Genomic DNA, 20,214 nt, shown 5'->3' with positions numbered 1-20,214 from the left:
GCAATTGTGAATGGGATCAGTTTCTTCATTTGTCTTTCTGTTGCTTCATTGTTAGTGTATAAGAATGCAACTGATTTCTGCATGTTGATTTTGTATCCTGCAACTTTGCTGAATTCATGTATCAGTTCTAGCAGACTTTTGGTGGAGTCTATCGGATTTTCCATGTATAATATCATGTCATCTGCAAAAAGCGAAAGCTTGACTTCATCTTTGCCAATTTTGATGCCTTTGATTTCCTTTTGTTGTCTGATTGCTGATGCTAGAACTTCCAGCACTATATTAAACAGCAGCGGTGACAGTGGGCATCCCTGTCGTGTTCCTGATCTCAGGGAAAAAGCTCTCAGTTTTTCCCCGTTGAGGATGATGTTAGCTGTGGGCTTTTCATAAATGGCCTTTATGATCTTTAAGTATGTTCCTTCTATCCCGACTTTCTCAAGGGTTTTTATTAAGAAAGGGTGCTGGATTTTGTCAAAGGCCTTTTCTGCATCGATTGACAGGATCATATGGTTCTTCTCTTTTTTTTTGTTAATGTGATGTATCACGTTGATCGATTTGCGAATGTTGAACCAGCCCTGCATCCCAGGAATGAATCCCACTTGATCATGGTGAATAATTCTTTTTATATGCTGTTGAATTCGATTTGCTAGTATCTTATTAAGAATTTTTGCATCCATATTCATCAGGGATATTGGCCTGTAGTTCTCTTTTTTTACTGGGTCTCTGTCTGGTTTAGGAATCAAAGTAATACTGGCTTCATAGAATGAGTCTGGAAGTTTTCCTTCCCTTTCTATTTCTTGGAATAGCTTGAGAAGGATAGGTATTATCTCTGCTTTAAATGTCTGGTAGAACTCCCCTGGGAAGCCATCTGGTCCTGGACTCTTATTTGTTGGGAGATTTTTGATAACCGATTCAATTTCTTCGCTGGTTATGGGTCTGTTCAAGCTTTCTATTTCCTCCTGATTGAGTTTTGGAAGAGTGTGGGTGTTTAGAAATTTGTCCATTTCTTCCAGGTTGTCCAATTTGCTGGCATATAATTTTTCATAGTATTCCCTGATAATTGTTTGTATCTCTGAGGGATTGGTTGTAATCATTCCATTTTCATTCATGATTTTATCTATTTGGGTCATCTCCCTTTTCTTTTTGAGAAGCCTGGCTAGAGGTTTGTCAATTTTGTTTATTTTTTCAAAAAACCAACTCTTGGTTTCGTTGATCTGCTCTACAGTTTTTTTAGATTCTATATTGTTTATTTCTTCTCTGATCTTTATTATTTCTCTTCTTCTGCTGGGTTTAGGCTGCCTTTGCTGTTCTGCTTCTATTTCCTTTAGGTGTGCTGTTAGATTTTGTATTTGGGATTTTTCTTGTTTCTTGAGATAGGCCTGGATTGCAATGTATTTTCCTCTCAGGACTGCCTTCGCTGCATCCCAAAGCGTTTGGATTGTTGTATTTTCATTTTCGTTTGTTTCCATATATGTTTTAATTTCTTCTCTAATTGCCTGGTTGACCCACTCATTCGTTAGTAGGGTGTTCTTTAACCTCCATGCTTTTGGAGGTTTTCCAGACTTTTTCCTGTGGTTGATTTCAAGCTTCATAGCATTGTGGTCTGAAAGTATGCATGGTATAATTTCAATTCTTGTAAACTTATGAAGGGCTGTTTTGTGACCCAGTATATGATCTATCTTGGAGAATGTTCCATGTGCACTCAAGAAGAAAGTATATTCTGTTGCTTTGGGATGCAGAGTTCTAAATATATCTGTCAAGTCCATCTGATCCAATGTATCATTCAGGGCCCTTGTTTCTTTTTTTTTTTTTTTTTTTTTTTTAACGTTTATTTATTTTTGAGACAGAGTGAGACAGAGCATGAACGGGGGAGGGGCAGAGAGAGAGGGAGACACAGAATCAGAAGCAGGCTCCAGGCTCTGAGCCATCAGCCCAGAGCCCGACGCGGGGCTTGAACTCACGGACCGTGAGATCGTGACCTGGGCCGAAGTCGGACGTCTAACCGACTGAGCCACCCAGGCGCCCCAGGGCCCTTGTTTCTTTATTGACTGTGTGTCTAGATGATCTATCCATTTCTGTAAGTGGGGTGTTAAAGTCCCCTGCAATGACCACATTCTTATCAATAAGGTTGCTTATGTTTATGAGTAATTGTTTTATATATCTGGGGGCTCGGGTATTTGGCGCATAGACATTTATAATAGTTAGCTCTTCCTGGTGGATAGACCCTGTGATTATTATATAATGCCCTTCTTCATCTCTTGTTACAGCCTTTAATTTAAAGTCTAGTTTGTCTGATATAAGTATGGCTACTCCAGCTTTCTTTTGGCTTCCAGGAGCATGATAAATAGTTCTCCATCCCCTCACTCTCAATCTAAAGGTGTCCTCAGATCTAAAATGAGTCTCTTGTAGACAGCAAATAGATGGGTCTTGTTTTTTTATCCATTCTGATACCCTATGTCTTTTGGTTGGCGCATTTAATCCATTTACATTCAGTGTTATTATAGAAAGATACGGGTTTAGAGTCATTGTGATGTCTGTATGTTTTATGCTTGTAGTGATGTCTCTGGTACTTTGTCTCACAGGATCCCCCTTAGGATCTCTTGTAGGGCTGGTTTCGTGGTGACAAATTCCTTCAGTTTTTGTTTGTTTGGGAAGACCTTTATCTCTCCTTCTATTCTAAATGACAGACTTGCTGGATAAAGGATTCTCGGCTGCATATTTTTTCTGTTTAGCACACTGTAGATATCGTGCCAAGCCTTTCTGGCCTGCCAAGTTTCAAAGGAGAGATCAGTCACGAGTCTTATAGGTCTCCCTTTATATGTGAGGGCACGTTTATCCCTTGCTGCTTTCAGAATTTTCTCTTTATCCTTGTATTTTGCCAGTTTCACTATGATATGTCGTGCAGAAGATCGATTCAAGTTACGTCTGAAGGGAGTTCTCTGTGCCTCTTGGATTTCAATGCCTTTTTCCTTCCCCAGTTCAGGGAAGTTCTCAGCTATAATTTGTTCAAGTACCCCTTCAGCACCCTTCCCTCTCTCTTCCTCCTCTGGGATACCAATTATGCGTATATTATTTTTTTTTAGTGTATCACTTAGTTCTCTAATTTTCCCCTCATACTCCTGGATTTTTTTATCTCTCTTTCTTTCAGCTTCCTCTTTCTCCATAACTTTATCTTCTAGTTCACCTATTCTCTCCTCTGCCTCTTCAAGCCGAGCCATCGTGGATTCCATTTTGTTTTGCAATTCGTTTAAAGCGTTTTTCAACTCCTCGTGACTGTTCCTTAGTCCCTCGATCTTTGTGGCAAGAGATTCTCTGCTGTCCTGTATACTGTTTTCAAGCCCAGCGATTAATTTTATGACTATTATTCTAAATTCACTTTCTGTTATATTATTTAAATCCTTTTTGATCAGTTCATTAGCTGTTGTTATTTCCTGGAGATTCTTCTGAGGGGAATTCTTCCGTTTGGTCATTTTGGAGAGTCCCTGGCGTGGTGAGGACCTGCAGTGCACTTCCCCTGTGCTGTGGTGTATAACTGGAGTTAGTGGGCGGGGCCGCAGTCCGACCCGATGTCTGCCCCCAGCCCACTGCTGGGGCCACAGTCAGACTGGTGTGTGCCTTCTCTTCCCCTCTCCTAGGGGCGGGATTCACTGTGGGGTGGCCTGTCCCGTCTGGGCTACTTGCACACTGCCAGGCTTGTGTTGCTGGGGATCTGGCGTATTAGCTGGGGTGGGTAGGCAAGGTGCACGGGGGCTGGAGGGGCAGGCTTAGCTCGCTTCTCCTTAGGTGATCCACTTCAGGAGGGGCCCTGTGGCAGCGGGAGGGAGTCAGATCCGCTGCCGGAGGTTTGGCTCCGCAGAAGCACAGAGTTGGGTGTTTGCGCGGAGCGAGCAAGTTCCCTGGCAGGAACTGGTTCCCTTTGGGATTTTGGCTGGGGGATGGGCGGGGGAGATGGCGCTGGCGCCTTTGTTCCCCGCCAAGCTGAGCTCTGCCGTCCGGGGGCTCAGCAGCTCTCCCTCCCTTTGTCCTCCAGCCTTCCCGCTTTCCGAGCAGAGCTGTTAACTTATGACCTCCCAGACGCTAAGTCGCGCTTGCTGTCGGAACACAGTCCGTCCGGCCCCTCCGCTTTTGCCAGCCAGACTCAGGGGCTCTGCTTGGCCGGCGAGCCGCCCCTCCGCCCCGGCTCCCTCCCGCCAGTCCGTGGAGCGCGCACCGCCTCGCCGCCCTTCCTACCCTCTTCCGTGGGCCTCTAGTCTGCGCTTGACTCCGGAGACTCCCTTCTGCTAATCCTCTGGCGGTTTTCTGGGTTCTTTAGGCAGGTGTAGGTGGAATCTAAGTGATCGGCAGGACGTGCTGTGAGCCCCGCGTCCTCCTACGCCACCATCTTCCGGAACCCCCTCAATTATGCATGCTTTACATTTAAAAATATTTATTGTTTTTAAAGGCTTTCTTGCTTTTTTTTACATTTATATTTACATTTTACATTTAAAAATAATTGATTTTTTAAAAGCTTTGTTATGTGGTTTTTTGTGAATGTTGATTGCTTTTAAACTTACGTCCTCATCTGTTACATAATTTTTATTATCTATTGTGTACTTTTAATAATAACAACCTCCATTAGATTTTTGTTGTTGTTTCTGGATTTAGCCCTTGATTTTTGTATAATGGCTGACAAGAATGGACATTGGTGGGAAGCTCATCACAACAGGTGAGACCAGTTGCTTAGTAGTTGTCACTTTGATAGTCACCCAATGTGTTGCAACATCCTTAAGCACCTTCCCCCCATACACACATTTAACTTCACATTGTGAGAAGATACATATGAAAAGCCTTCCAACATCAATAATGACTTTTTCTGGAGAAATGGCATACTTGTTCTGAGAATATTATTGTGTTCTTTGACACTGTATGCTATTCAGTCCTAATATGCCCCTTGTAAAATCCACGCTGTAGCAGTTAGGGTTGTACTCTTTATTTCACTTTCCTTTGAGATAGTCTTGAGACTGATCATTTGGCTGATTAGACCATGAGTCCGACCCAGTGCAGTGGATGCCTCCACTTTTGAGGACTGGTTTAATTCACACTATACTCTTGACTCTGGGTGGGGGTGATTTGTCAGGTCTCTGGGAGGCATGCCAAATAGGCACGATGCCAAACACATCCAGTGGTTAAGGTTCTAGTTTAGCCAATGGTTGCATTGTTTTAGAGCTGGCAAACATCTTGAAGTGGGCCTGAGTTTCCTCGCTTGAAATGTTGTTAAGAGTGTAAAAGCCCAAGCTTTTCTAATGGATTTAATATCCAGTCTGTAGAAAAAAATACATTTTATTTAAGGTTTGAGATATTTTTCCTCTCCTTAATTTTAAGCACCAAACAAAGAACTTTGAGAAGGTTGTAGTGGATTGGCTGCCCAGTTCTCTGGGTTGTGTGAAGAGGTCCTGTTTCTTTCAGCTCTGCTTCTGTTAGCTTCATGTCTGGTGTGATTTGCTTCAACACATTTATCTTTCTCACCAAGGCACCTGCTTTCTGCTTAGATATCAGTGTACGTTTTGAAAATTTTCTTTAGCTTCACTTTACTTAAAGCAAAGTTAATTATTTCTAGGGGCTATAGCCAAGATTGAAAATAAAATTGCTGGAGATCTGTGTGGAATGATTGAGGAATGTCATGATTGCTTTCTTGTAGGCCAGGGGTCAGCAAACTTTTTCTGTAAAGGGTCAGATAGTAAACATTTTATTTTTTGCAGGCTCTGAAGTCAGTTACAACTATTTAAGCAGCCATCGGCAGATAATATGTAAATGAAGGGATATTTCTGTGTTCTAATGTAACTTTATTTATAAAAACTGTCAGTGGGGTGGGTAGGTCCACTGGTTATATTTTGATTAGACATAGTTTGCTGACCCTCGATGTAGATTATTTCTTTAGGGAAAGATATGTCAACCTAACTCGAAAAATTTGCACAGCTCTGGAGGATTAAGGATGGCTACAAATTCTTGCTACATCTGCTGCTGAGAGATGGGCACTCATTCTCTTCTACTTGAATTTGGGCTGTCTTAGTGACTCACTTGTCCTGTACAATGAGGTGGAAGTGAAATTTTGTTTCTTCTGAAACTAGTTCTTAACAAGCTTTGCAGCTTCCCTCCTGGGCTTCTGGGAACAATCAGTGAGGCCCAAGGCACCATGTAAGAGGCCCAACCATGGTGACTCCATGACATATTCAAGGTTCATTCCCTCATTTTGTTCAAGTCTCTGCTCAAAAATGGCGTCTTCAGAATGACGTCTTTGATCAATTTATATCTAAAATAGCATGTCTTTCTCTAACCTAGTGCAGGGGAGGGGAAAGAAACTTTGCTTCTACTCTCATCAGTTCTGGGGCCATGCAAATTAGACTGGGAAAAGACAGATCAATAGGGGAAAATGTATGCAAACTTTATTTGATATTAATTTTTTATTGACAAAGGGGCCTTCCTAGAAAAGAAATGGAGACCCAAAGAAGCAGCTGGCCTGAGAGCTTATATACCATGTCTAACAAAGAGCAGTAGATTGTGGAGATGTGAAAAGACAAAGGAAAAAGGTTTTAGGCTTCTGAGGGTGACAAACTGTGGGAAGGTAAATATATGGGGTAAACTAATAGAAAGTAAGGGCCATTTTAGTAAGGTTTGCTTGTGCACATCCATCTTAGTGCCAAAATGTCGTTTTCTTCTTTTTTTAATTAATTAGTTAATATATTTTTTTAACATTCATTTATTTTTGAGAGACGGAGAGAGGCAAAGCATGAGCAGGGGTCGGGGAGAGAGAGAGGGAGATACAGAATTTGAAGCAGGCTCCACGCCCTGAAGTGTTTGTTAGCACAGAGCCTACCATGGGGCTCGAACCAGGAACTGTGAGACCATGACCTGAGCTGAAGTCAGACGCTCAACAAACTGAGCCACCCAGGAGTCCCTCGTTTTCTTCTTGACCATAAAACTTTCCCAGGAGAGGGGGTTTATGGCAGTCCTCATTTCTCATAAGTTTCTGCTTTTAGTCCAATAAGGGAAACTCCAGGAAGGCTTCTTTCTGCATCTCCCGATTCTCATTGCCTTCAGCTTAAAATTATCTGCAAAAGTGGCATATTTTAGGGTAGCTTATTATGATCCCCTTCACTGCTTACTCTTTCTCTTTTTTCCTCCTTTATATTTTTTCATAGCATTACAGATTTGTTTATGTATTTATTTTTCTGCCTATTGTGAGTCTCTCATACTAGATTGTAAACATGAAAGCAGAGATTTTTTTTTTCTACTAGCCTGGCTCCTGGGAGGTGCTCAGTAAGCTTTTTTTCTTTTAAATGAATGAATCTTATAGTTCTTGTTTTATTAATTTCATACGTACTCATTTAAGTTGCCTGTAGTATTTTAGAGAATGGGTTGACATATGAATAATAAATAAAGTAACAACTTTCTTCTATTAAATATCTCTTCTCGATTGCAGACACTTCCAGAAGCTGGGTGTATTTTCCCTTCACTTCCCATCACCTCTGTATTTAGACATCTCAGTGCTTATTACTACAGTAAATGCCACCTCTTCCTTGAAGTCTACCCTGATTCTTCATTCCAATAATCCTTCTTTCCCCTCTATCCCTCGTAAATAATATTTTACTTCTCTAAAACCATGGAAAAATCTCCTTTATGTTCCATCTTTTAAAAAGTCTTTATTAAAATTATTTATCGACAACTTTTATTATGACTAGAAAGTAAAAACCTTTATCTGAGTATCTTTGATTTTTATGAAACCAATATACCACCTTAGATATAATTGTCTTTCTGTGTGTGTGTGTGTGTGTAAGAGAGAGAGAGGGAACTAGAATGAATTAAGGCATGTATTAGTAAATGCAAAACAGAATCTTGAAAATAAGCCAAAAATGTGTAGTCCTTTTAGTAACACTTTACTCCCTGTTGACTCTAAATTTCTACCTTCCTAGTACTATAACTCTAAATAAGATCTGAAAATCACCTTGCAAGAAATAAAGTAAAAATCATTTCAAATATATTAATGAAAATTAGGCCAAAGAATAAAAGGTAAAAAGAAAAAAAGAAATCCAAGCATCCTCATTTACTGTCTTTTCTACTGATTGTTTGTGGATGTGCAGGATGATTTGTGATAGACTCATCTTGATTTTTTTTTGTCAGACTCAAATATTTTTTATTTCATGAGCATTTGGAATAGCTTTCTTACATTTTGGATATTCATCCCACATCCTTACCATGGCACAGATATTTTCTGCTGTAAGATTATGTTCAGTGGACAACCTGGCTATTAAAAATTATTTGTAGATCTGTGCTGAATCTGGGAGAAGTGTAAATCGTTATCAAAAATTAATTTTATCCTTTGTATGAGAAAAATATGAAATCATTATAATTCCAATGGTGTTACCAGTTTCAGTAGAAAATCATTATTGAGATTATTTTAAATTCATTAACAAAAGGAATTTTATTATGAAGATAGTCTGGTCTTAGTCATATTAAAAATAATTTACCCATGCTTTTATTCTCTAATTAGAGTTTTAACCAATGTAGCCTGGTTACAGAAAGCAATATCAAGAAAAGAAAGGGGGGATAAAAACATAATATTAATCTCTGAGCCAAAATATTAAAAATAATCAGAAATAAATGAGGTTCTGAACCTTCTGAAATTAAACTAAAATGGAATATTAAAAATCACTTCTATTATGTAACTTTTTGAGCCTAACTTACATTTGTACTCCCCTGACAGCAAGCAGTGCATGGATAGGAGTAAGAAAACTCAGGTATCACCCACAGGGGAATTCTTGGGCCATGGATAGTGAGGGCATGTGAGCTTTTACTGATAATGTTTTCAGCTGAATTCAGAGTTTACCAGGGCTGGACAAAAAAAGATGATGCTCATGGACTTCCTTACTGGGAATCTTCTAGTAATGGCCATTCATCATTAGTCCTGAATATTATTGAGCCTCCATTTGGCTGAAGAATCTTGTGCTTGATAGGATACTTAAGGCTGTTTGAACACAAAAGGAATTGAAGTAGTTCCTTGAGTTTACAGTCTCCCTGAGGACTTAGAAACAAATGAAGAAGTCTGAGGAGTGTGGTAGGATAAGGAAAAGCCAAAGCCCTAAAGATGAGTTAGCAGTTAAGCTGAAGGACTAGAGGAAGTAGTTTACTGGGGTATCTGGGGAAAGGGAGGAAAAATGTTTTAAGTTAAAGGAATAATATTAGCAAGGCACAGTAAGTAACCCTATACTATTTATATCCCATTTCACTTCACATAGTGTCAAACAAAGCTCAGAAAAATACCAATATTATGGTAATTGTTTTTTTTAAACTAAGAAATCAGTGAAAATCAAAATGTGGATAAAATAATAGAGGAACACAAGTTTGAGGTCAGATCACAGAATGCTGCCAAGTCTAAGCCAACCTCTATTCATAGAAAGATCAGCCAGCCAGCCAGAAATAATGAAGGAGGGAAGGAAGGAAGGAAAGAAGGAAAGAGAAAGAGGTAGGGAGGTGGGACAGAGAGAGAAAGAAAAGAAAAAGCAAGGAAGGAAGGAAGAAAGGAAGGAGGAAGGAAGGAAAGAAGGAAAGAGAAAGAGGGAGGGAGGTGGGGCAGAGAGAGAAAGAAAAGAAAAAGAAAGGAAGGAAGAAAAGGGAGAAAAGGAAAGGAAGAAATAAAAGCCTTTGAGTGATTCTAGTAGTGTCAGTAAAGCTCTACACAGAAGTCTCTCCATTTCACTTCTTATGAAAACCTCCAGTCATGTGCTATACAATATGATAGCAATTTGCCCCATGTGCTATTGAGTACTTGAAATGTGGCTACTCTGAATGTTCAGGAGAGTTAAGATACATGTTGTTCTGAAGACCCAGTATGAAAAGGTGAATGTAAAATATCTCAGAAATTTTATTATATGTTGATGGGGCACATTGGTGGCTCAGTCGGTTAAGCATCCTGCTTTGGCTCAGGTCATGATCTCATTGTTAGTGAGTTCAAGCCCCACATCGGGCTCTCTGCTCTCCTCACAGAGCTCACTTTGGATCCTCTGTCTCTCTCTCTCTCTCTCTCTCTCTCTCTCTCTGTCCCTCCCCCACTCATGCTTGCTCTCTCTCTCTCAAAAACAAATATTTTTTAAAGAAAAACTTTATTACATGTTGAAATGAAAACATCTTGGATATATTGGGTTAAATAAAATACATTATTAAAATGAATTTCAGCTGTCACCTTTTACTTTTTAAAGTGGTTAATTGAAAATTTAAAATTCTGTATTGGCTCACATCATATTGCTACTGGACAGTGCTACCTCAGACTCTCTCTTACGACCCATTTAATCCTTAATCACACAATACTAACATAATTGTATGTATTTAAAAATCTTCCAGCAATTAGAATAATCAAAAAAGAAGGTAGTGTTGGGATAAGTATGGTGTGGGGAGTGTGGTAGAAGCTACCATGTTGATAATGATGAGAATTATTGTTCTTGGGAAATGTATAATCATCCAGTGAGATTGAACCAAAGGATTGAGGGCACTGTGTAGTTAGCTATGCCACAACAAAGATGCCTAACAACACCAATTCAGTGGCTTCCAGAAATTGTTTATTTTTTACTTCTGCATCTGCATGTTAGTTTAAGTTCCAGTGACCTAAGGCTCCAAGCTGCAGGTTGAGTAAAAGTTTGCTTCTGTTTCTCTTATCTCATTGCAATAACTGGCTACTTGAGTTCTTTCTTTTGATGATAAAGGCTGGACTGCAAGTGAGCATGTCAAACTGCACAAATACATTTCAAATCTCTGCTTGTAAAACACCTGCTAATATCCCCTTGGATAATGAAAAGCCTGTGGTCACACTGAAAATCAAAGTATGGGAAAGTACTTTTTCCATCATAAAGCCATAGCAAGGACATGTATGCATATGCTTTAGTGAAGACTTGAGACAAATAATATAATCTACTACATGTACCTTCAAAGCAACACACAGACAAGCAACTGATACACGGGCAGGGAAAAAGGAAATACAAAATCATGAAAAAACAGATGCCAAAACAAACTGAGAAGGAAATTATAGGGCCATTTGCTCTAAACATAAACACTTCTAATACCTCAGAGGTATCTGAAACCTTACAATAATACTTTCCATTCTTATTGATAGCCTGTTAACTGTTTTTAATAGGCTCAGCATGGGACTGGATCATGTGATTAAGACCTAACCAATCAATATGTCATATTCTCAAGTCATCAATTTTTATGGTACAAGCATTATCTGTATAGTCTTAATTAGCATTTCTTGGAGAAAAACATACTGCTCTGCTTTTCAGAGTAAAACACTAACCTCTGTGGAGGTAAGAGACATGGTTAGGGTGACATAGCCATATGAAGTTCTAGAATGCCACCTATGTGCATTAGACTCTGAATCCGTTTTTTTTTTTTTAATTTAAATCCAACTTAGTTAACATATAGTGTAATAATGGTTTCAGGAGTAGAATATAGTGATTCATCACTTACATATAACACCCAGTGCTCATCCCAAAAAGTGCGCTCCTTGTTGCCCAGCATTCCTTTAACCTATCCCCCCACCCACATCCCTCCAGCAACCCTCAGTTTGTTCTCTGTATTTAAGAGTATTTTAAAGTTTGACTCCCTCTCTCTTTATCTTTTTTTTCCCTTCCCTTCCCCTATGTTCACTTGTTATGTTTCTTAAATTCCACATATGAATGAAATAATATGATATTTATCTTTCTGACTTATTTCGCTTAGCATAACACACTCTAGTTCCATGCATATTGCTGCAAATGGCAAGATTTCATTCTTTTTGATCCCTGAGTAATATTCCATTGTATATATGTAATGCATCTTATCTATTTGTCAGACTTTGGACATTTGAGCTCTTTCCATAATTTGGCTATTGTTGATAGCACTGCTATAAACATAGAGGGAGGTGCATGTGCCCCTTTGAATCAGCATTTATAAATACCTAGCATAGTATAGTATACCTAGTATAGTAGTGCAATTGCTGGGTTATAGGATAGTTCTATTATTAATTTTTTGACAAGCCTCCATACTGTTTTTCAGAGTGGCTGCACCAGTTTGCATTCCCACCAGAAGTGCAAAAGGGTTCTTCTTTTTCTGCATCCTTACAAACACCTGTTGTTGCCTGAGTTTTAATTTTAGACGTTCTGACAGGTATGAGGTGGTATCTCATTGTGGTTTTGATTTGTATTTCCCTGATGATCAGTTATGTTGAGCATCTTTTCATGTGTCTGTTAGCCATCTTGATGTCTTCTTTAGAAAAGTGTCTATTCATGTCTTCTGCCCATTTCTTCATTGGATTATTTGTTTTTTGGGTGTTGAGTTTGATAAGTTCTTTATAGATTTTAGATGTAACCCTTTATTTGACATGTCATTTGCAAATATTTTCTCCCATTCAGTCAATTGCCTTTTAGTTTTGTTGATTATTTCCTTCCCCATGCAGAAGCTTTTTATCTTGATAAGGTCCCGATAGTTCATTTTTGCCTTTGTTTCCCTTGCCTCCAGAGACATGTCTAATATGAAGCTGCTGTGGCTGAGGTCAAGGAGGTTGTTCCCTGTTTTCTCCTGGAGGATTTTTATGGTTTCCTGTCTTACATTTAGGTCTTTCATCCATTTTGAGTTTATTTTTGTATATGGTGTAAGAAAGTGGTACAGTTTCATTCTTCTGCATGTTGCTGTCCATTTGCTGAAGAGACTTTTTTCCACTGGATATTCTTTCTTGCTTTGTTGAAGATTAGTTAGCCATACATTTGTGGGTCCATTTCTGGGATTTCTGTTCTGTTCCATTGATCTATGTGTCTGTTTTTGCACCAGTACCATACTGTTTTGTTGATTACACCTTTGTAATACAGCTTGAAGTCCGGAATTGTGATGCCTCCAGCTTTGGTTTTCTTTTTCAGGAGTGCTTTGGATCTTTGGGGTCTTTTATGGTTCCATGCAAATTTTAGAATTGTTTGTTCTAGTTCTGTGAAGAATGTTGGTGTTATTTTGATAGGGATTGCTTTGAATATGTAGATTGCTTTGGGTAGTGTCAACATTTTAACAATATTTGTTCTTCTGATCCGTGAGCATGGAATGTTTTTCCATTTCTTTGTGTCTTCCTCAGTTTCTTTAATAAGCTTCCTATAGTTTTCAGCATACAGATCTTATACCTCGTTGGTTAGGTTTATTCCTAGATATTTTATGGTTCTTGGTGCAATTGTAAATGGGATTGATTCCTTGATTTCTCTTTCTGGTGCTTTGTTATTGGTGTATAGAAATGCAAGTGATTTCTAGATGTTAATCCTGTGACTTTGCTGAATTCATGTATCAGTTCTAGTAGTTTTTTTGGTGGAGTCTTTAGGGTTTTTCATGTAGAGTATCACATTGCCTGCAAAGAGTGAAAGTTTGACTTCTTCCTTGCCAATTTGGAGGCCTTTTATTTCTTTTTGCTGTCTGATTGCTGAGGCTAAGACTTCCAGTACCATGTTGAATAACCAAGGTGAGAGTGGATATCCCTGTTGTGTTTCTGGCCTTAGGGGGGAAGCTCTTCGTTTTTCCCCAATGAAGATATTAGCTGTGGGTCTTTTGTGTATGACATTTATGATGTTTAGGTAAGTTCTTTCCATCCCTACTTTCTTGAGGGTTTTTTATCAAGAAAGGATGCTGTATTTTGTCAGTGCTTTTTCTGTATTTATTGAGAAGATCATGTAGTTCTTATCCTTTCTTTAATTAATGTGATGTATCACGTTGATTGATTTGTGGATATTGATCCAGCCCTACAGTCTAGGAATAAATTCCACTTGATTGTGGTGAATAATTCTTTTAATGTATTGTTGGATTCAGTTTGCTAGTATCTTGTTGAGAATTTTTGCATCCATGTTCATCAGAGAAGTTGGTCTTCATTGCTCCTTTTTAGTGGGTAACTGTCTGGTTTTGGAATCAAGTTAATGCTGGCCTCATAGAATGTGTTTGGAAGATTTCCTTCTATTTCCATTTTTTTGGAACAGGTTCAAAAGAATAGGTATTAACTCTTCTTTAAATGTTTGGTAGAATTCCCCTGGGAAGGCTTCTGGCCCTGGATTCTTGTTTGTTGGGATTTTTTTGATTAATTGATTCAGTTTCTTTATTGATTATGAGTGTTCAAATTTTCTACTTCTTTGTGTTTCAGTTTTGGTAGTTTATATGTTTCTAGGAATTTTTCCATTTCTTCCAGATTGCTCATAATATTCTCTTACTATTGTTTGTATTTATGCAGTGTTTGTTGTGATCTCATCTCTTTCATTTATGATTTTATTTATTTTGGTCCTTTACTTTTTCTTTTTGATAAATCTGGCTAGGGGTTCATAAATTTTGTTAATCCTTTCAAAGAACCAGCTCATGGTTTCATTGATCTATCCTACTGTTTTGTTTTTGTTTTTGTTTTTATCATTCATTTCTACTCTAATATTTATTTTTTCCCTTCTGCTGGTTTTGACTTTATTTGCCGTTCTTTTAACATTTCCTTTAGGTGTTAGGTTAGGTTGTGTATTTGAGACATTTTTTCCTCCTTTGGGACTGGATTGCTATATACTTCCCTTTTATGACCACTTTTGATGCATCCCAGAGGTTTTGAACTGTCATGTTTTCATTTTCATTGGCTTTGATATACTTTTTAATTTCTTCTTTAATTTCTTGGCTAGCCCGTTCATTCTCTAGTAGGATGTTCTTTAATCTCCAGGTATTTGTAATCTTTCCAAAGTTTTTCTTGTAGTTGATATCAAGTTTCATAGCATTGTAGTCTGAAGATATGCATGGTATGATATTGATCTTTTGTACTTGTTGAGGGCTGATTTGTGACTCAGTATGTGATATGTTCTGGAGAATATTCCCTGTGCACTTCAGAAACATGTGTGTTCTGCTGCTTTAGGATGAAATGTTCTGAATATATCTGTTAAGTCTATCCAGTCCAGTGTGTCTTTCAAAACCATTGTTTTCTTATTGATTTTCTGCTTAGATGATGTGTCCACTGCTGTAAGTGGGGTGTCCCCTACTATTATGGTATTATTGTCAGTGAGTTTCTTTATGTTTGTAATTAATTGATTTATATATTTGGGTGCTACCGAGTTGGTATAAGTCTTTACAGTTGTTAGAACTTCTTGGGTGATATACCCCTTAATTATGATATAATGCCCTTCTTCATTTCTTGTTATAGTCTTTGTTTTAAAATCTAGTTTGTGCGATATAAATATGGCTACTCTGGCTTTGACAATCATTGGCATGATAGATGGTTCTCTATCCCCTTACTTTCAATCTGCAGGTGTCTTTAGGTATAAAACGAGTCTCTTGTAGGCAGCATATAGATGGGTCTTGTTTTTGTTTTTGTTTTTTGTTATCCATTCTGATGCCCTGTGTCTTTTGATTAGAGCATTTAGTCCATTTACATTTAGAGTGATTATTGAAAGATAGGAATTTAGTGCCATTGTATTGTCTATAGGGTTGGTGTTTCTGATGATGTTCTCTGGTCCTTTCTAGTCTTTGTTGCTTTTGGTCTTTTTTGTTTTTTCTCCACTCAAAGAGTCCCCCTTAAAATTTCTTGCATGGCTTGCTTTTGTTTGTCTGAGAAACTCTTTCTCTCTCCTTCTATTTTCAGTGAAAGCCTTGCTGGATAAAGAATTCTTGGCTGCATATTTTCCTGATTCAGCATGTTGAATCTATCCTGCCATTCCTTTCTAGCCTGCCAAATTTCTGTGGACAGATCTGCTGAGAACCTTGTAAGTTAAGGACTCTTTTCTCCTTTGCTGCTTTCATAATTCTCTCTTGTCTGTGTATTTTATGAATTTGACTATGATATGCCTTAGTGATGGTGGGTTTTTATTGAATCTAATGAAAGTTCTCCGTGCTTCTTGAATTTTCATGTATGTATCCTTCTCAGATTAGGAAAGTTTTCTGCTATAATTTACTCAAATAAACCTTCTGCCTCTTTTTCTCTCTCTTCCTCTTCTGGGACTCCTATGATTCGAATATTTTTCCTTTTTACTAAGTCACTGAGTTCTCAAAGTCTTGTATCGTGAGCTTTTGCCTTTCTTTCCCTCTTTTGTTCTCCTTCATTATTTTCTGTAATTTTATCTTCTTTTTTTAATGCATTAACTGTTTATCTCTCTCTCTCTCATTTTGAGAGAGAAGGCACAAGTGAGTGTGGTACAGAGAGAGAGAAGGAGAGAGAGTGAATCCCATGAGGGTCAAAGAGTGAGGGAGAGAGAGAAAAGTGGGGCTCACCCAAAGCAGGGCTTGAGCTCACCTGAAGCAGGGCAGGAGCTCACCCAATTTGAGACTTGAACTCACAAACCGTGAGATCATGACCTGAGTGGAAGTCAGATGCTTAACCAACTGATCCACCCAGGCATCCCATAATTTTATCTTCTGTATCACTGATTCACTGCTCTGGTTTGTCCATCCTTGCCATCACAACATCCATTTGAGATTGAATCTGGGTTATATCGTTATATCATTTTTAATTTTGGTCGACTAGATTTTAGTTCTTTAATCTTCAGAGAAAGGGATTGATTCTCTGGTCTTTTAAATGCTTTTTTTTTAAACCCCATCTAGTATTCTTATAATCATGGTTTTTAATTCTAGTTCAGAATTTAACTGGCCATCATCTTCCTGTTCTTCCTTTTGGGGTGAATTCCTCCATCTTTTCATTTTTGGAGGAAGAAAAATATTAATGAAATGAAAAATTAAAATTTAAAAGTTAAAAATGAAACAAAAAATCAAAGGAAGCTAGATCCTAGGTGTGTTTTAGTCTACTTGTTGAAGGAAGATTAATAGAGACAAAAGAGAAAGAAAAAAAAATTTAATTAATTTTTTAAAATAATAAAATAGAATAAAATAAAACAAAGAAAATAAAATAGATTACAAAATAAAATAACTACATAAAATGGAATTTTTTTTCAGTATCTGAGAAACAGAAGGAAAGAAAAAAGAAAACAACCTAGGCAAAGACAAGCAAAGAAACCAACCAAATAAATAAATGAACCAGCAAAAAGAATGAAACCCTAATGAAGTTACATCCAGTTTTCCCTAGAACTGAAAGTTTGCAGCATGCTATAGTCCATTAACTAAGCAGGTGGAAGGAATTTGTGCTGGTCTTCTGGAGGATGTGCCTCGAGGTTGCCAATTTGTGGGGCTTGGTAAAACAGCTCTGTTCTCCATTTGGTGCCACTGCTTAGCTCACTGGGGTTGTTCCTTGTGTGTGCACATGTGCGCATGTGCTAGAAGTGAAAGTGGCCTCACCAAACTCTCTAGTGTCTGGTGCAGGAACCCTACATCCTCGCTGACCCATGATCAAGCAGCCTTCCTTTGTCTCAGGCCTCCATCTGCTCCCTACCTCTACTCTGTGTCCAAGCTGTCCACCTGCCCGGTGGCATCTTCCTCCAGAATTTTATTTCAAATGGGGCTGTGTTTCAGACTCCCGTACTTCAGAGACACCCACAGCTTGGACCTCCACTGACTTTCTGGGAGAGGGTCTTGCCAAGCAATGGCCAGGTCAGCTTGTCCCAGAAAACATGCATGTAACCATGCAGTGGCAGAGGCCCAGAGTTCATGGCAAATCACAACACACAACTGGTGCCAGGTTTTGCTGCCCTCTGGTGTCTTTGTTCTAATATCAGTAAATGTGGCTGCTCTCCGGGGTCCGCTGGGACTTTTGCTGGCAAGGAGGCCATATGGTTGCTACCAAATGCTCTCCAAGCAGGGGAATCACTTCTCCCCATGTGGCACACAGACCCCTCAGACCCTGCTGCCTGCTCTTGGGGATTCACCCTACTTCCTCGCCAGAGCACCACCAGGCACTAAGATCTGAAACTTCAGATTCTGCACTCCACTGTTTATAAAATCCTGGTGGTATTGAAACCCTCTCCTTTCTCCCCATCAGTGGTTTTGGGGAACAGATTTTTTGTCCAGTCCCTTGCGAGTGTTTTCACTCCTTCTCTCTCTCGTTCTCTCCAGCTACTTTCAGGGGGAGTGCTTTTCTTGCACCATCCCAATGTGCTGCACTGTAACCCTTTCTGTTTCTCTCTGTTCTCTCTCTGACAAAAATGGCTTCCTACCCTCTGCAGCTTCATGACTTTTCTTTCCCCCAAGTCACTTCTTCACACCATGTACCTGCCAAGTTCTCTGGTTCCAATTATGTAGATTGTTGTTTTAATTCTCAGGTCAATTCCCTAGGTATTCAAAATGGTTTGATGCTGATCTAGCTGTGTTTCAGGGCTAAGACAAGCTCAGGGTCCCCATACTATGCCATCTTAACTCTTCTACTTATAATACAAATCCTATATTCTGTTTTCCAACATGGTTGCTATGAAAAGGAAGAAGTAAGTAATAAGAACTAATCTATATTGTCATGTGGTATATTAATTGGAGTTCCTATTGATGACCCTGTTTTTTGGAAAAGATTAAATTATGTTTTGATTGGCTATAGTATGTTTTGGAAAGATTTTTGAAGGGGATCAAGATATGCCGCCCCAAAATCTGCCACTTTGGCATAAGGATTATTTTGAGCTGTAGGCAATTGAGAATCCACAGATGTAAGAAGAGCTCTCTACCTTCCCCTTTTCTGCCTAAAAGCAGGGTGTAAATTTCTTTTTGTGAAGGTGTTCCTCTCCTGTACCAGGAAGAAGAGAGAGATTCATCATCAGAGATAGACAGTTGCACTAAGATGAGTCTGCATACACAACCCTACCAAAACAACCCTGTCTTCCATTGGCTCCACTGTATATTCTCTAGTCACTTTCCCACAATTTATCATCCTTTGAAGCCCCAACCCCCTTTCCTTTGTTAGAATGGTATATAAGCTCCCAAGTCCAACTACTTTGAGTATCATTTCTTTTCTATGAACTCTTGTGCACCTAAGACATTAATAAAAATCATGTGCCTTGTTAATCTGTCTTCTGCTGGTCTCATTCACAAGTCCCCAGTCAGTGAACAAAAGAGAGTAGTGCAAAAGTTTTTCCTCCCTCACATTTTGTTCTCAAAAAATTAAAATAATACCCAAATTTATTTGTGATTAAAAGAGTAAGATTTGCTATTGTTTGTGCATTTCTTTAGATCTCTTTGTTCCCATGGTACAGCAACGAAACTATTTTACTAATTGTTTAATGAAATAATTAATTTAGAAATTTCAGTGACATGACTTCCAGTCTCCCAGATCACCCTAAAAATGAGTTGATGCTGTCTATAAAATGGTGTAGATGTTGAGTAGAGTACCTGTGGTAGCTAGTAACTAGCAAAGAAATCTTGGAAGATGAGTTTTTGTTAGTTTTCCTAGAGGGAAGGGCAGAGACTAATAGGGTAGGGAGGCAAAAGAAGTAGTATCTTGTTTATAGAATTAATGGGAAGTGAGTTCTGTTTGATGATTTTAAGATGATTCTTTTATAGCAGGGTTGCCTGTTTTGGATTGTTAAGGCAAGAATTAGTGAAATGGTAGAGCCAAAATCATAACTATTCTTTACCTTGAGATGGCCCAAATTTAGATCACTCTTAGAGCACCTTGGAATTCTCTGAGGATCTGATGGACTTCAGATTCTTTATCCTGTGGTATTAAAATAAAGACAGACAGGGATTTTATTTCTTTGGCTTGTGACATGAGTGATATGTTAACATTTCCATGCAGTAGAAACTGGGATCTCATGAAAAAACATTAAGCTTGTGTCTCAAGACCCACTAAGATGTTATAGAAATACTGAGCTCCATTTCTGAGATCCTGGAAAAATGGCCTTTTCCCCCTTGTTTTTCTTTTCTTCCTCTGCTGTTGTCTAGTTGTAACCCTGAACTCTGAAGAAAATGAGGCACTGTACTCTTACAGAATAATATGAGATGAAGTTGGGTCATAAAGAAGGATGACTCTGCCCTCCTCATGCCTGAGGTCATGCACGAACATTCCAAGCATCTATCTACTTTCCTGGAAATATGCCACCCTCTGTGCCCCACCCCTCACTGTATCCATTCTTATCAGACTATACTTATTTTCTATTTCTCTTTTTAAAAGATAGTCCCAGTGTTTTTCTCTGGTGATGCACATAGGTCAAATTTGTGAACTCTTAAAAAACCACAAAGGTTATTATTTTTTGGCTGTAAACCCAGTGTAACTGTGGAAATGCTTGCCTTTTAAAAATTAATAAGGCAATAATAGGGATGAAGACCCAAGCAACATCTTAGGGTCAGAGTTTGGTTAAGAACTGT

The 20,214-nt window shown here is 38.7% G+C and overlaps 2 long non-coding RNA genes across 8 annotated transcripts in view; one reads left to right on the top strand and one right to left on the bottom strand.

Annotated features, from left to right (window-relative positions):
- The window catches only part of LOC132663585 (uncharacterized), a 553,467-nt gene that overhangs the window by 212,505 nt on the left and 320,748 nt on the right, over window positions 1-20,214 (top strand). For 4 of the 7 annotated variants that reach the window (XR_013551839.2, XR_013551837.2, XR_013551833.2 and 1 more), the window contains one exon: window positions 15,626-15,746. The exons of the other annotated variants lie outside the window; for them this stretch is intronic. This is a non-coding gene — a long non-coding RNA (uncharacterized LOC132663585). The remainder of the gene's footprint in view (window positions 1-15,625; window positions 15,747-20,214) is intronic. 7 annotated transcript variants of the gene reach the window in all.
- Window positions 5,075-19,849, bottom strand: LOC132663588 (uncharacterized). The gene is made up of 3 exons (XR_009603146.3): window positions 19,697-19,849; window positions 19,485-19,564; window positions 5,075-5,696 (listed from the first exon to the last, which is right to left on the bottom strand). It is a non-coding gene; the product is annotated as an uncharacterized LOC132663588 (long non-coding RNA).

This window comes from Panthera onca, chromosome D4 (assembly GCF_046562875.1).
Source record: "Panthera onca isolate mPanOnc1 chromosome D4, mPanOnc1 haplotype 2, whole genome shotgun sequence".
In the NCBI taxonomy this organism is placed as follows: domain Eukaryota; kingdom Metazoa; phylum Chordata; class Mammalia; order Carnivora; family Felidae; genus Panthera; species Panthera onca.
This window is presented reverse-complemented; position numbering and strand designations above follow the sequence as displayed.